Source organism: Pocillopora damicornis, chromosome 9 (genome assembly GCF_964200805.1).
Source record: "Pocillopora damicornis chromosome 9, jaPocDami1.2, whole genome shotgun sequence".
Classification (NCBI taxonomy): Eukaryota; Metazoa; Cnidaria; class Anthozoa; order Scleractinia; family Pocilloporidae; genus Pocillopora; species Pocillopora damicornis.
This window is the reverse complement of record NC_142678.1, coordinates 4,052,912-4,068,308: the sequence shown is the minus strand read 5'-3', so window position 1 is coordinate 4,068,308 and position 15,397 is coordinate 4,052,912.

The following is a 15,397-nucleotide window of genomic DNA, read 5'->3' as shown; positions in this document are numbered from 1 at the left end:
GGAAATGGGTAAAAGTAGCCCTAAAAAAACTCTTAATCGCGAGGTGTTTTAGGTCTCACCTTGTGAGTTTGTTTGAAAGCTTCTAAAAAGTCACTGAAATATCCAGAATGATGAAAACCATCCAAATTCGAGTAATGCTAAACACTTTTAGCGCGCAGGCTATAAAAACAATTTAAGGTAGTATGTGCGTATCAAATTTCCAAGTGCATTTGTTCACAAACGTTCTCAAATTTTGATTCTACGATCCAAACCTTTGTTCTCCTGGCCGAGGTAGATTCTATTTTTTCCCTTCGTACATCACTTTTTGACTCACAGTTGCTTAATGTTTACGGAGTTTTCTTCTGCTAACAATTGGAAACAAACCTCTCAGTCTCCTGCCTAAAGGTGCTGAACACATTTTTTTGTGATCCAAGGTTTTCTTTTTTTTTTCACTGGGTGAAATTAAAGATATTTTTCAATTTTTTTTAACTTTCACAGCCTTACAAGCTGTGCACTAAACAAGAAACAAAAGTAGGGATGGTTTTATCTAGAAAGATGACGTAGTTACTGATTGTCTTGTAAAATACTTTATGCATAGCCCTATTATGGCTTATGTACGCTCACCAAGTTTGATTGAATAAACTGACGCTTGTGACTTTGCTAACTATCAATTCCTCCTCTTTTGAACTTTTGAACATGGTCTACATACATTCAATAACCTTATACGTGACAATTCAGCGCTCGTGTGTCGTAGGGTTCTCGTAAAATCAGCGGCTGCTCGGATATATTTTTGTACCCAATTGTAATTCCTTGTTTCTTTTTCTTTTCAGAGTTTCTTAATGAGCTGGGAGGTAATTATCTGTGCTAATTATCTGTGCTAATTATCTGTGCTAATAACTTGTAGAAATCTTCATTACCGGCACAAAGTTTTCCAGGTAGCACACGAAAGCCGAGATTTTACACAGTCCATATGGATTATTTATTGTTTATTGCGGCGGTAAACAGTGACTTTTATGCGTGACCGGTTATATGCTTCACCTTTCCGTTACTTCCAATTGGCATAGAAGTTAAATATTGACAGTTATTACAGATTAAGAGTTATCGCGGTTCCTTTCATGCCATGGTTCTTCCTCAGAGCTAGCTGTTTTAAAAGGGAAATGAAATTTCGCATAAGAATGTTGTTATATCTTTTTGATTGTGGAAGTTTTCGGCAGGACTATGGTAAATCAAAATTTACAATATATATTTTCCTGTATAACGTACGTATATTGTACTAAGAACTTCAAAATGTAAGAGTTGCCTTTTACCTGACTAGAAAAAATGCGGTTATTCCGAAATTAGGGCATAAATTAGGCGCTGTGCAATATCTCAGCGCCTGCAAAAGAGGCGCGTTTAGCTGGGTTAACTCGTGCCGGGGTAACTCTAAACGTTTTAAATCGTGTGTATGGATGTTTTTTCTAATTTTAATTGAAACAACTCAATACCAACAATGGAAATATTTTGTTCAAGATTATCTTCAACAAAATAAGGATGGGTTTTTTGAGAACGAGAACTACAAGTCTCTAACAATTATAATTTTCTTTCCATTTTAGGGCCTAATTTATCTCCAGGTAAGTTATCTATTACCGTTTAAATAATTTTAATCTTAAAGTTTTTCTCTATTCACACTGTGCATTACACGGTGGATATGTCTGTTTGCTTTAGGTAGAGCAAATATACTCGATCAGTAGGATATTCACTTTCATTTTCTTGATTGTCTTTTAACAAATTTTATTTAATTTTACTTATTTAAGCATCTTAGTGTAATTTTATCAGACAGCGACAGATTGACAACAACAACAAAACAGGGTGGAAATAACGAGTGTATACGTGGTTTTTACAGATGGTTGTATGCGCGATTTTTCCTAATTAAATGTGCAATATTTCTTATGTTTGAGGGTTTACCGGAAACGTCTGAGGAGGGCCTAACGCTCGAGTTGTCGGTCTTTGAATCTCTTTACGGTGGCCAATTTGAACTATCAACAAAGTCGACTAAAAGGAAATTATTTTGTTATACTGAAGAACCATAGCAGTTTTCAGAAATTTGCTCCTCTTTACTTTTACGTTTAGTTCAGTTAATAAATATTGCCTCTAATTAAGTAACAGTGCTTTCAATAAGATTTGAAGTGCGTGGCTGCCTCGCTAAAGCACCCGACGGAGAATAACATGAAAAACAATTTCCCTCTCGTTGGCCCATAAGCTCCACAAGTTTTATTTAATGGGAAAACCACAGGATTATCCTATTATTCTCGTCTACAGAAGTGTGCAATATTACTGATGCATTCTAAAAAGTCACTTGCTCATGTTTTGGCTAACCAGTAACCGTAAGAACACGTTCTTCTTCGCTTTCTACGGCAACTGCAGGTTTTTTTGTTTTATAAATTAACAGTACGTTAGACCTCAAAGTGTTCAATGGCTGTCTTTGTTTCTGTCTTTGTAGTCCTCGGTTAGGCGTTTCATAAAAACTTAACATCCGTGCAAAATTTCCGAATTTGATTTACGTGACGTCTTATGACGCGATAGTTTAACAGTTTTGAGTTTCAAGTTTGTTTTCTCACTAGAAGTCGAGAAGAAATGCTGGTGTTTTACGTGTCCAAAATTATTTGATTTCTGAGGCTAGCACAAAGTTACCAGTTAAAATTATTTTAAGTAATCGACAATGTGTACTCCTTCTTCACGCATGATGAATTTACGTAAAACATTCAAAACGTGCAGAACATGCAGATACAGGAAAAATCCGGAGAAAGAACAAATCTAACAATCAAAGACCACGGAATTTGAAAAATAAAGGTGACTGCTCCAATATTGAATTGACGATAATTTTCTGTGTTGTTGATTTCTCATTCGACTTGGACGTGTCAAAGTCCGGTGAAATTACCCAGCCATTCACAAATTCGGGTGCCGGGTCTTACTGCAGTAGTTAAACAGCTAATAAACGAATGCAGTAGCAGTAGATTGAAAGATTAATTGGAAACTTTCAAGAAGAGAACTTACCCTTGTGAGAAAAAAAATTCTAATTCAATTGAAATCCAGGAAATGAGTATACTTTCCGCTTCCTGTAGTTTTTTCAGTTCTAAGAGATGCATTATTCCCGGTAAGCAGTTCTTGAAGAAATTTCATTTCATATGAAAGTTATTTCCAGCCTTTTTATTTTCTTTTTTAATGAAAGCTAATGATATTTTTTCGTCAAATTTTGTTATTGTTAGTGCGTAATTACCGGAACTGATCCTCGTTACGTTGCATCACACTGAATGCAGGAGTTTGTAGTTTAACCCTGGTGTTTACAGCAACAGGAAACGGCAAAACACTTCCGATTTCACTCACCTACCCAAAAGACCAACTAAAGACGTCTTCAGAAGAGTGATCAATGTCCTTGCACACGATTATTGATAATTTTGTCATTTTAAAACATAAACGGCTGAAAGGAAATTGCGAGAAGTCTGACACTGGTCATATTCATTTGCCATATGGTCATACGTAACTTTTCCAAAGCGCAACAGTCGTCAAAATATAAAAATGATAAGGCCATTGGATTATTTTGCTGATCTATACTCTTAAAGCACCTTGTAAGCTTTACTTCTCGATTGAAGGTTGAACGCTCTAGTGATAGCGCCGCAAGGAAAATTTAAATTTGATATGTTTGGACTAGAACTGTGCATTGAATGGGCCCCGCTTCTGTTTTTCCTTTTGAATATTAAGAATTGGCAAGTTTAGAAAGAAGTCCTGTTTCTTGTGATGTGATCGTATCATACACTGAATGCATGTACTAGACATATGATGGAGTTTGAATTAAAAGTCTCTTTGTATCTTATTTTCGCCATGATCAAGTGGATAAGTATAAAATAGAATTTAGAACATATACTTAGGTAGTAAAGCACTATAAGAATTTACTAAAAAGCACAGAAAGTACGATTTGCTTTTTCTCAGGCAAAGCGCCTGGTCATGTGCAGCTTGCATAGTGATATAAGTTCTTTAAAGGACACACAACACCTAGAAGCTGCCTGAACAGTTATAAATGGTGGATAATGTGCTAGAATTTGCTGAATATAGGAAATGGAGAAGTGCAGAATATCCAAGATTGAAAGCATTGGAAACAAGGCATCATTCCCCACCCACTAGGGGTGAGAAAAGAACACGAAAGGCATCGGTCATTCGGGTGATAAAACCACTTTTATGTCGCAGCTACAACGTGATTTCATTATATGCTATGTAACTGAAATTTGTCATGTAACTTGGTTGCAAGCCCTCTCTGCTGTGAATTACACCACATGCGAGTCCCTCTTTACTTGCGCAGTCAGTTGGGCGTTCCAGATAAAACTGGTGGCGTCTCGTGAACCCTGGAAAGCGACGTAAACTTTCTGGAGTTCGTGCATCGCTGGGAGACATCTGTTTTTTCTTCTCACAGATTTCTGTTGACCTTTTTAATATTGACACTCATTGGATCGCTTTCCGTTTAAACTTTTTGGAACACGACAAATAAACGCATGGACTAGAAGTGTCATAAACGGGAAATTACAACACCTGTTGAAGAGCATGGGGTGGAAGGTAGCTAGGAAAAGAAAAATTCAATGAATTTAAAAGTCTTTGTGTATTTAATTTCTAACTCGCGGAATTGGTCTCCAACAACTTGAAGTAACTAGGGATTTTGTAGGCCAACATGATTACATTGATTATATGCCTGCAACGAAGGTTTAGTCGAAATAACTATAGATATCTAATTGATTCATATGATTGTGATTAACACAGGTTTTCGAGCTAGTAAGAGCTTTTGGTTAAAGGTCTGGTAACAACTTTTAATTATTTTGGTCAGGTAGATTTTTTTTAAAGTTTATGGTTTAGAGACTGATTTGAGTGGTTTAGCGGCAAAGAAACTCGTGCACTAGCCGTAAAGTAAACTGGAAATCTGAATACCATCAAAGAGCACGAAGCTGAGTGGAACTTTAAAACAACTGAAAATCATAATAACTTGGTGTTTATTTACAGTTTTTATGGTTTTATTATTTATTCACTTAATATAGCACCTTGTAACATAAAAATGATCAAAAGCGCTTTACATGAATTTAAAAATATATATAAAAATACAGTAACAATGATGAATTGTAAGAAATATTTATAAACCTTATGCTAAATAGTTATACATAATTGACCATCCCCGAGAAAAGTTATTTGTCGTAAGCTAAATTAATAGATGGGTCTTAAATTTTTCCTTAAAAATGCTGAGTAATGTTATTTCCCGAATATTTGCTGGAAGGCTGAGTTCCACAGTGTGGGGGCAGAAGCATAAAATGAACGAGCTCCTAATGTAGACAACATGCGCCCCCTGGGACGGTCCAAAATTAATGAAGAATTCGATCTATGGAAATAAACAGAACACGACTTAATAGACATTAAGTTACTAATGTAGCTAGGTGAAATCATTAAGAAATCTTTGCTTCAAATAATTACGATTCGCTCCTTTAGCGCCAAGGGTTTAAAAAAAACCGTACTGTAGCTTGGTATACTGAATTCTAAGTGAGAAGCTATAAATTGAATCCCAGTGACTGAGAGAGAAATCTTGCCACATTACTCATGCCAGAATGGACTGGTGTAAATTGAATTTCGCAAATGACTAAGCTATTCCATCTCAACTGATCCGTTTAAAGCGTTACCTTCTCTAACGGTTTCTAGGGCTAGGTATTTCGAACGTCTTGGCGCTTTATTTTCACGTTGTATATATATGTTTTTACTACGAATGCTTTGTTTTCCTGAGGTAAATAAATCTGATGATGGACATGTCAGATCTCACAACCTTACGTTGAATCGTGTATTAAATATGATTGGTTAACGGCAACTCTTCATTGCTTGAGAGAGACAACAGCGGCAAAAATCGTTTATCTTTTTTCTTCGCTTTTTTTTTCTTTTTTCCACACATAAAATTTCATATTAGCTGTTCAAATTAAGGGGGGGGGATGGTGGGCAATGGCGGCCGACTTCTCAGAGTTAGAAGTAACACAAAGATAATAGTTTATAATTTAATCGTTCACAAAAAGTACCCAGAAAGTTGAAACGTGAGGTATTTGGTTACAGTTAAACTGAACGATGGAACTTTCGTTCAGCGAAATTTTAATTTAAGTTCTGCAACAAATATACGCTCTTGGTGAGTCTTTCCAATTCCGTTCAATTTGGACATTTGTACCTTAAATTGCACAACAGAAATTGAAGGAATTTTTTGAGAAAAGGCCGCATTACATTCCCTTGTGTCTCGTTGGAGTGTGCCATTCGAATTTAGTTTTTGTGAAGGAAAGATCAGAGTTAAACACACCATTACAGCAAACAAACGAGCAAACTCTCACAACTTCAAAATAAAAAAAATTGAATTTACTCACAATTACTTTCCTCGCCGTTTACTTAATGAACAGAGGTAAATCTTCGTACATGAATGGTCGATGAGAGTGAATAATACTTTCCGTTAGATCATTAACTGATTTGGAAGAAAACATTGTCGTGACAGTCCTTGCCAAACTAGTTCTGTTGGTTTTCAAATGTTCCTACGCGTTTTTTTTCTTGCGCGCTCTCTAATTGACAGGTGTCAGATTGTGACAGATACTTGTAAAAATAATGTTTCAAAGTTTGTTTGGAAGCCTTTTAAATCACCTTTATCGTTACGGAAATGAAAATGTTTCGCTGAGGCATCTCTCTTAAATTTGCATCACCTCTATTTTAACTACCATTTACTCACTCAAAAATTGTTCAGTTTATGGAAGATCTTGCCGTATTTACGGCCATAAATCATTCGGGTTCTTTCGGAAAGAATTTCGTCAAGTTTAAAAACAATAAATATGTTATTTACCAGCTAAGGGTCGGTCCGTATAGTGAAAAACTGTGACCTCGGTCTTGAAAATGCTGCCCTCGGCCTACGGCCTCGAGCAGTATTTTCAAGACCTCGGTCACAGTTTGCACCATACGGACCTCCCAGCCGGCAAATAACATATATATATTTTCCGCTTCCTGTAGTTTATTCAGTTCTTAGTGATGCATTATTCCGGGTAAGCAGTTCTTGAAGAAATCTCATTTCATATGAAAGTTATGTCTGGCCTTTTTCTTTTTTATGAAAGCTAATGATATTTTTTCGTCAATTTTTTTTTTATTCTTAGTGCGCAATAACTGGAACTGATCCTTGTTACGTTACATTACACTGAATGCAAGAGTTTATAGTTTAACCCTGGTGTTTACATCAACAGGAATCGGCAAAACACCTCCGATTTCACTCACCTACCCAAAATGCCAAGTTAAGACTTCTTCAGAAGAGTGATCAATGATCTTGCACACGACTAGTGATTATTTTATCATTTTGAAACATAAGTGGCTGAAAGGAAACAGCAAGAAGTCTAACACTGATCATTTTCGTTTGCCATATGGTCAGACTTAACATTTCCAAAAGCGCAACAGTCGTCGAAGTATAAAAATGATAAGGCCATTAAATTATTTTGTTGATCTATACTCTTAAAGCACTAAGTGATTGTCGATTGAGGGTTGAACGCTCTAGTGATAGCGCTGCAGGGAAAAATTTTAATTAGATTTTATTTGGACTTGTACTGTGCATTGGACGCGGGACAATTGATGGGCCCAGCTTCTTTTTTTCCTTTTGAACTTGAAGAGTTAAGAATTAATTAAGTCAGGTGATCGCATCATACACTGAATACATGCACTGGACATATGAAGGAGGTTGAATTAAAAGTCTCGTCGTGTTTTGTTATTTTCGCCATTATGATAAGTATAAAATGAAATTTAGAACATGTATTAAGGTAGCAAGCCACAACATGAATTTAATGGAAAACTCACAAAGTACGATTTGCTTTTTCTCGGGCAAAGTGCTGGCCATATTTGGCCGGTGTTAGGGCTCGAGATTTACCGCAGAGAGAGGATTGAGTTGAGCATGTCAATTGATTCAGATGATTCTGATGATTATAATTAACACAGGTTTTCGAGCAAGTAAGAGCTTTTGGCGAAAGGCATGGTCACAACTTTTATTTTTTTTGACCCGGTATAAATATATTTTAGTGGTTTAGCGGCAAAGAAACTCATGCATTAGCGGTAAAGTAAACTGGAAATCTGAATACCATCAAAGAGCACGAACCTGAGTGGAACTTCAAAAAAATTAGAAATTATAGTAACTTGGAGGTGTCACAGTGTATTTATAGTGTATATGGATAATTGTTAAGTTGGAGTAACTCGATAACAACAATAACAACAATTCCTTTGTTTGATTTTATAAGAAGAGTTTCACAAGAACGAGAACTAAAAGTCGAACAACTTCACTTTTTTCTCCTCTCTCTACTTAAAGTGCAACACATACTTGTCGCTGTTCATGTATAGCACTTTGATTTGTTCTTATTGGTTTTTTTAGTCATTAGTGCCTTTGATCTTCATTGTCATTTCGATTATCAGATGTTATCCCCTGGGATTATCTTTCAGTTTTGTTTTATTTTTACTGAGAGAGAAAAAGAGGGAAGTTAACTATCTGTAGCAATGGGTCATTGAAATCTCCATTATCACACAGACTTACAAGCTGTGCACTCAACGAGAAACAAAAGTAGTAATGATTTTATCTAGAGAGGTGACGTATTTACCGCTGGTAAATTTGTTGAACGACCTCCTATTTGTATACTTTTGTCGCCGGCTTGTGGCTTAACAACTTTTGTCCTATTCTCCCAACATCTCGTACGCGGTTTATTGCGCAGGTAAACCGATAGTGAGAGTGGTTTATTGCTCAAGTAAACGATGACTTTTATGCGCCACCGTTGATACGCTTTATCTTCCCATTGCTCTCAGTTGGTATACAAGTTGAATATTGACAGTTGTCACAGACTGAAGGCTATGGCGGTTCATGCTATGGCAATTCATGCCCTAGTGCTTTTCCAAAGCTCGCTGTCTTAAAAGGAAAATGAAATTTCGGATAAAAGTCGTTTTCGGCAGGACCGTGGTACATCAAAATTTACAATGTATATTTTCCTGTATAGCGTATGTATAATCTATCACGAACTTCAAAATATTGGAGTCGCCTTTTTTGGTGACTAGAAAAAATGCGGTCATACTGAAATTATGGCATAAAACAGGCACTGTGACTATACATAAACGCCTAAGAACGAGGCACATCTGGCCGGGGGGATTCTTCACTGATATCAGTTGACCTTTTAGTGCTGACGCAGTAGTTCATTTGGGTGGAGCATTTTTTATGAGTTAAATCATTTGATTCCGTGTAATGTTTACAACTGACGTCCCTCATTGGAAAAATCTCGTACTCTTATCTGGTGAAATATACAACCGACCTTTTCTTCGCAGAAGTTTTCCAGAAGATGAATACTAAAACTTTGTGTCCTGCGGAAGTGTGTCTCAGCCTCAGTTGCAGATTGGTCCATCCAAGAGGTTTCTGTTCGTATTTCGGATTTCATTTTTAAGATCACAGTTTTCAATCTGCCTCTTCAGCGTAGCTACGCTCTTGTTAATGCCATGATATTTGACTTAAAGTTCAAGTAATTTATTATTGGGAAATCATTCGTTCAAATAATCACGAAGCGCCCATTGAGCTCGAAGGGTTTCAAAAGAACAGCACTGTATCTTGGTATACTGAATTCTAAGCGAGAAGCCATAAATTGAATCCCAGTGACTGAGAGAGAGAAATCTCGCCATATTACTCGTGCCAGAATGGATAGGTATAAGCTGAATTTCACATATGACTAAGCTATTCCATCTCAACTGCTCCGTTTAGAGCGTTACCTTCTCTGACGGTCTCTAGCGCTAGGTATTTCGAACGAAGATTTTCCGTGTGACCACAATGTTTTAGTTTTCTCGGGAAAAAAACACGCTTTGCAGTTTACATTTTTTTTCCGGGAGCGAGTATGCAAATTATTTTAAATTTTTTCACTCAGGCTTTGAGAACATAGATTTGTTTCAGTTGTCTCCCAAATTTTATTTGTTAGAGTCTTTCATCCCCAGTGTGTAGCAGCTAAAGAAACAACATGATGCAGCTACCTGTTTTCTCTTTTTTTTTACTTCGTACCTTTTTAACTCAATAAAGTGAATTTCAAGTGAGCCACTCCCCATCTCTTTACTTTATGTGCATTTTTCCTCTGTGTGATATGCCTTGAGGACTTTATGAAAATAGATCTTCATTGCCTGTGCCTTCATGCACGTTCTGCATCTCGCAAATAGATATCTAGCGATAGATATATATTCAGCTTGGTTTTTTGTGCGCGAGTGATCTCCGTAAAATAAATGGATTAGTGCGATGATTTATCACTCTTATTCATAATCACTTATTTATCCTTTTTTTACATTTTTTTTATCAGCAAGTTTCATATATTGGCGATGTAACATAATTTACAGCGACGTTGAAAATGGCGTTTTATACGACAACGGCGAACGGTAAATGAATAAGTAAATGCTGCTCAAAACTAGCAATAAGGATTGTGTTTAAGCTCATATAAATATTTTATATATCCAAAAATACGTGTTAGGATATACAAACACGTGCGTTTGGAAATCAATGAGCAAAGGAATGCGACACTTGAACAAATGCTCGTTCGATTGTTCGGACGAATTTTGTAAGGCAAAGGTTTAGGGAGAGGCTATGCAGGTCCTCCAACCTCCCCGGCCGGAGTAAAAGGATATGATTTCATTCGCGTGCAGCTTACCAATTTAGGAAAACATTAACAGCCCACTTCTCTTTGTACTGTACTAACTTTTGGTCTTCAAAAGTTCGAGCAAAGAAACTTCTTTTTGGCTTTCTCTGGTGGTCGAAACTGGCAAGACTTATCCCGGCGTAGCTGCTTATTCCACTTTTCAAAATCGCAACATAGGAGTCATTGCAAATTGCCATTGCCTCTCATTAAAAAGCCGCACTTGTAAAAAACACAAAAACATATTTCATCACACTGCCTAACAAATCTGTTCATGTTTAATGAAACAAACGAAAGCAAAAACTAAATACACGCATGATCTTTGTTTTGCTTTTGTGTTTATTGCTAATAAATAAATTAGACCCTTTGGAGAAGCCATTCTATAAACTCGGGCTTCGTGTTTCATCAGGGTTTCTAAACACTCCAATACAATAAAAGCACTCGGCCACTGCCTCGTTCTTTCATCGGTTTCCTTGTGTTTAGAAATCCTGTTGAAACAGTCGCCTTCGTGTATGAAGCATAAGTTTTGCCTTATAAAGGATGTTGATGAAAGCAATCAGTCATCATATCAGTCCATTTTTTCTCCACTAAAGCAGACTCTGCATAGCCATTAAAATTTACATCGATCTGGTTTGCTTAGTTTCTCCCAAATGTGGTCGAAATTCATCTTAACTTTTCATCGCTAAGTCTTCAACCAATTTAATTGGAACGGTACCCCAAACATATTGACGGTTATTTATATAGGATTTTGAAGCGAAATAAGAAAGGTTTCCGAAGCAAGTGTCGACAAGTTTTTGTGCGGATGTTACCCTTAATTCTTGCTTGAGATTTTTAGAGTTTTTCCGACTGAAAGCTTTTGATTGAAAAATCTCCTATTGGACTTTTTGTTGTACTGTATCGGTGAGCATTCTTATTTGTTTGTTTGATTCTCGTCGCCGGTGCGACAAAATATAGGACTTCTTTGAATATTCAGCAACACTTCACTTCAAGACATGCCATGATTTATTGAGAGTAAACCTTCATTTCTTTGAGAGACACAACCAGAGCCAAAAGCTGTTTCCACAATCCATCCTCTTTTAAACTTAAGTGATCACTGAGGTTTTCTCATCCACGGGTATATTCTCATCAAAATCAAAAGGGAACTGAGATTATTTATATCTTATTTCGTAGTAATTCTCAGTTTGCTTGCCTTCCTCCGTCTGAAAAAAAGTAAATTTAGTTGGCTGTGTTACTAAATCTCTGTAGTTCTCAAGTTAATTCCACATAGTCTTACAAGTTGCACACTGTACGCGAAGTATAAAAGGGAGAAAACAAACAAGAATGCATAAAGGAACAAGTAACAGATACTAGCCTGTTAACAGCAACTGTTTTGTTTTCTCTTGTTTTGGTATTAGAGGCTCGCATTTCGCTTGCACTTTAGACTATAATTTGAGAAGATAAAGAAAATTCGTGAGCAAGCGACCTCATAAAGAAAAGCAACAACGGCAACAGCGCTACTTAATCAGACATTTCTGCGATAATAACCCTTGTATTTGTTTCTGTTAACTTTTAATTATGAATTGAATGCAATTGGAGTTAGGAAAATACTTTTGTTTTTTAGGTAAATTAGTCTTTTATTTTAACAACCCCTCGCGGAGGTCAATGCTTGGAAAAAATTACGCACTTTTTGTTCAGTTTGAGAAAATACATTTTTGAAACTGAATACCAATAACTCAATTCTTTTTGTAAAATAATATCTATAGTGAAAGTGAGAAGGGTAAATCGTGGCTTGTATGAGGTGTAAATTCGACCATGAAAACTAACATTCCCAAAGCCGTTTGTTTGATTGATTATTCTTTTGAGCGTATGCGTGGTTTTTACCTAAATTAATATGCAAATATTTATGTTTCTTTGGAGGGTTTACCGGAAACTTCTGAGGAGGGGCTAACGCTCTATATCTATATCTATAGATAGATAGATAGATAGATAGATAGATAGATGTCTTTATATCTTCCACCGACGAAAAACCACATTAGTTTTTGGAAACTTGCCCCTCTTTATTTTAACACTTAGTTTAGTTAATAAATATTGCCTGTAAGTATTACGGCGCTTTCAATAAGATTTGGACTACGTGCCTACCTTGGTAAAGCACCCGCCGGAGGATAATGCGAAAAACGATTCCTTCTTGGTTGGCCCATTAGTCCCAATGAGAATAAACTGGCTTCCAACGAAGTTTTCGGTGTTAAACTTCGGCAAACAATCAGTCAAATTAATATTAGTCTTCTTTGTTACAATTGTTTATCTGTTTGTTTTATTTCTGATCAAAATCTTTTATTCGCTGACATGGAAATCTGCTGCCTGAGTTTGACATAAAGGTCCTCTAAAAGAACATAGAGTTACTGGTTACCGAAATTTAAGTCAGTATGTTCTCGGAAACTCAAAATTTTTTTGCTTTTTGCCGGAAATGGTTAAAAGTAGCCCAAAAGAACTCTTTAAGATCGCGAGGTGTTTTAGGTCTTACTATGAAAGTTTGTTTGAAAGCTTCCAAAAAGTCATAGAAAGATCCAGAATGATGGTAACCATCCAAACCCGCATACAATAACACTAAACACTTTCGTCACGCAGGGTACAAAAATAATACAAGGTAATATCATGTGTGTATCAAATTTCCACATGTACATGTTCGGAAACGTTCTCAAATTTTGATGCTACGATCCAAACCTTCATTCTCCTGGCAAAGGCGGATTCTCTTGTTTTCCCTCCATACATCACTTTTTGACTCACAGTTGCTCAATGTTTACAGAGTTTTTTTCTGCTTGCAATTGGTAATAAGCCTCTCAGTCTCCGGTCCTGCCTCGAAGCGCAGAACACATTTTTTGTGATCCAAGTTTTTCTTTTCTTTCACCTAACTTAACTTTAGGACTTATCTGTTATTCTCGTCTACAGAAGTTTGTATTATTACTGATGCAGTCCACTAATAATGGTAATTGATAATAAGGTAATTGAATAAATCAGTCAGCCAATGAATTCTAACTGTTCCCACGATTCGTGTTTCTTATCAGATCCTAAACATTCGTCGAGCCGTCGATTTCTTCTAAGTCATCTGCTAATGTTCTGGTTTACACAGCAATTGCAATTTCATTTTTTTGCAATAAACAGTTAGACGCGTAAGTGTTCAATGGCTATATGTTTGTTTCTGTCTTTGTAGTCCTCGGTTAAGCGTTTCCATGTTCACGTAAAGATTTTGATTTACGTCAGTCTGTTTATTGACAAGGACCCTATTTTAACAATCTCGATTTTTGGGCACTTAACGAGAAACAAAAGAAGGGATCGTTTTATATAAAAACATGACGTAGTTACTGATGCTCTGTTTGTACAACGACCTCCCCATTTGTGTAATTTTGTCCCCGGCTTGTGGCTTTATATCATCATCATCTTTTATTTGCCTTATTTACACAATACAAAAAATTTATTCACAGCGGTTATAGCTAGAAGGCGAGGAGACCCAGGAAGCCACCGGGCTTATGGGAGAGGCACCTCACTTACATTAATAAATGAAGTAAAGAAAAAGTGCTGTAATATGCGGCTTGGCCGATTCAGTGATTATTTAAGTAAAAACTCTTGCATTTTTGTCCTAAAACTAAGAAGGTTTGACGAAGGAGTGACGGAAACAGGAAGAGAGTTCCAAATTTTAGGACCTTGGCAGAGAACTGAAAATTGCTTGAGATTTGTACGGCACAAATGCGTTCGATAATTATTGGCTGTTCTGGTACCATAGTTGTGAATTTGGCTATTTGTTACGAAAAGATTGAGAAGCAATGGAGGCAGTAAGTTATTTCTATAATAAAACATGAAGTTGGCAATTTCAAACGTATTGACTTTGAAAATATATAAGATTCCTAGTTTGGAGAATAAAGGAGCGGAATGGGCTCGATAGTCTGAGTTGGTGATAGCCCGCACAGCTCGCTTTGGCAAATAATAAATTATATTTAAGTTAGATACGTATGTGGACGACCATGCGCAGTTACAATCGACGATATAAGGATAAATTAAGGTGTAGTACAAAGTGAATCTGAATAGGAGGGGAGGGGAGGGGCTAACGCTCGAGTTGTAGGTTTTTGAATCTCTTTACGGTGGCCAATTCGAATTATTAACAAAGATGATTAAAAGGAAATCATTTTGTTATACTCTCCATTGAAGCAGCTCCATAGTAGTTTTTAGAAATTTGCCCCCCTTCTCTTTGACATTGCCTCTAAGTAACAATGCTTTTTGGCTAACCAGTAACCGTAAGAACACAATCTTCTTCGCTTTTTACGGCAACTGCAGGTTTTTTGTTTCGTAAATAAACAGTACGATAGACGCCAAAGTGTTCAATGGCTGTTTTTGTTTCTGTCTTTGTGGTCCTCGGTTAAGCGTTTCATAAAAACTTAACATCTGTGCAAAAAAGGTGCGATTTTGATTTACGTGACGTGTTCTGGCGCGATATTTTTACAATTTTTGGTTTCAAGTTTGTTTTCTCACCAGAAGTCGACAAGAACTGCTGATGTTTTATTTGTCCAAAAATTATTTGAAGTCTTAGGTTAGCACAAAGTTACTTGAAGATTATTCTAAGTAAGCGACAATGTGTACTCCTACTTCACGCATGATGAATTTACGTAAAACATTTGAAACGTGCAGAACATACAGAAATAGGAAACTTCCAGAGAAAGAACAAATCTAACAATCAAAGACTACTCCAATAT